Below are 2346 nucleotides of genomic sequence, written 5' to 3' on the forward strand. Positions count from 1 at the left end.
ACCTTCCAGTGTATGCAGAGTTGTGTTAAGAGATTAACATGGGACCATAGAATACTTCATTCTTGGAGAATTGTATTACTCAATTCGTTGTTTAGATCTTCCATAAAGGTACCTAAGATATGCATTTTAAGAGAGATTTTTCAAAAATGATTTATATTACTGTGCTTCGTATAGTTTAAATTGATTATTCTAACATCATTTTTTATCTGTGCAGGTGACATTTTCAGGATGAGTCGAGGGATGAGCGATGAGGAGTTTCAGGACACGATGGCACACATATCTCCAGATCAGCTCGCGAGATTCAGAGAGATGGCAGACCAGGAGCTGTCTCGTTCTTCGTTAGGGCGCTCTGCTAGATCTGCTTCAGCGCAATCAGATGCTTCAGCTTCGAGCAGACGATCTCGACGCTCATGACTTGGGCCAGAGGGAGGGACTACATCGGGATTAGGGGGGTGGTGCTGTGGAGACACGGACGTGGTGTCTCCGTCTCGTCGTTCAGCTGGAGTTGCGTCACCTACAAGATTTGTCACACCTGTGGGGACGTCTACTCCAGTTACTCCGACTTTTGCGCAGCCGTCAGTAGGTGGCACGCCTTTTGGTGGCACTCCTTTTGGTGACACCCCCTTTGGTGGCACCCCTTTGAGTGGCACTCCGAGAGAGGGTACCCCCGTCGGTACACTGGATGTACAGGGGTCTCCTGGATATGCCCAGGAGCGTGGACGGAGATGGGAGAGGACCCATCTTAGGCAGACTCCTAGGGGTTATGGATACCTAGTTGATAGTAGGTCAGGAGCCATCATCATGAATGATGAGGGGAGGAGGGTGATGGCTCGCATGAGGGAGTTGTGCCTACAAGTTTTTCGGCACAACGTCCTGGATCATTGGAAGAACATACCAGAGGGGAGCAAGGACTACATAGTAGCATCCTTGCACGAGGAGTTTCCGGTGCCAGCCGCAGTAGATAGATTCTCTACGAGCTGGATGATGGATTGCATGCGTGCATACATGTCACATAGACGATCCGACGCACGCAAGGCAATCAAGAGTGGGGCTGCAAAGCCCGAGTGGTTAGATGCAGACGACTGGTGCCGACTGAGGGAGGAGGCTACAGATTTGCCAGGACGTTGGAGTTAGCAGCGGGAGGCGGCGAGGGCACGACTCGAGGCCGGAGTGGTGCATCATCTTGGGAGTGGCGGCCACAGGTCATATTTGGAGGACTTTGTGAGTTTCTCTTTTGTTTTGCTTATTTATTTTTTTGAAATATTCTTTGTACTGACAATCATGTTTCTAACAGTTAGCATTTTGTTTTCTTTGCAGCACTCCATTACAAATCGCGATCCGCAAGGCCTTGAGACTCGATATGCAGAGAGGCACGGTCTCAATGCATTGATCAACCGATTGTATAGACGCGGCGGCCCTGTAAGTCACTCATCTTTCTTGTCCGTAGTTACCATGAGATATTTGAATGCATTGTTGTATGGTGGATTGATATGTTGTTTCTTTTTTTGCAGAATCCGTTCGATGCTCCTTTGTGGTGGGACGAGCTTTCGGGGGACGAGGATTTCTATCTCGCCCTTGGATCCTTGGAGCTCACACACCTTTAGTTTTTAGTCGCCTGATTTATGTAGACATTTTCTATGTATTAGTGATATCCTTTCATGATTGTACCAATCGCATTTTATGCGATCATGTATTTATTTCATATATCAGTTTTATGATTTCAGTATACATTCTTTTTGTTTGCAAACGCTTTGTATGCAGTAGTGCAGAAACTATTTTGTATGTCTCTCATACAGCACACAGTGCTATATCTGCCCTGCCACAAATTTTTTCCCCCCTGTTACCGTCGCTATTTGCGTCGCAAATTTACTGCTCGCGTCGTTATTGGCCTCACTATGAGCGTCACAACTTTACTGGATGCGTCGCTAAATGCGATGCAAATAGCGACGCAAATAGTGACGCAAATAGCGACGCATATAGCGACGTTTCTATGGCATCGTCAATAACGACGCTTTTTGCGACGACGGGGGCAAATTTTGTTGTTTGTATTTTCGTCGCTTTAAACGTCGGTATAAGGTCTATATCTTGTAGTGCAAGAAATGCATCTCAAGCATCTATATGGTCTTCGAGTGTTTGTACATAGCCAGTGTTTAGGTGGGTTTGGTCCAAAATTTTAAAAATTCTAGGAAAATCAGACTCAACCCAAAAGGCCCGAATTGCAAGGGCCAAGTGACTAACTCGGATGGTCCAAGTGGCCGGGTTGAACTAGGTCGAAGTGGGCTAGGGCGAATAGCACATGGCTCGAGTGGCCGAGGCCAAATATGAAATTCGAATAGGCCGAGTGGC

The 2346-nt window shown here is 46.9% G+C and overlaps 1 long non-coding RNA gene across 1 annotated transcript; it reads left to right on the forward strand.

The window, feature by feature from the left end:
• The first annotated feature begins 1083 nt into the window (after window positions 1–1083).
• Window positions 1084–1666, forward strand: LOC148037371 (uncharacterized). The gene is made up of 3 exons (XR_015690785.1): window positions 1084–1221; window positions 1318–1419; window positions 1512–1666. It is a non-coding gene; the product is annotated as an uncharacterized LOC148037371 (long non-coding RNA).
• The last annotated feature ends 680 nt before the right edge of the window (window positions 1667–2346 follow it).

Source organism: Lygodium microphyllum, chromosome 4 (assembly GCF_053477565.2).
Source record: "Lygodium microphyllum isolate KBCC chromosome 4, Lygodium_microphyllum_v1.1.10, whole genome shotgun sequence".
In the NCBI taxonomy this organism is placed as follows: domain Eukaryota; kingdom Viridiplantae; phylum Streptophyta; class Polypodiopsida; order Schizaeales; family Lygodiaceae; genus Lygodium; species Lygodium microphyllum.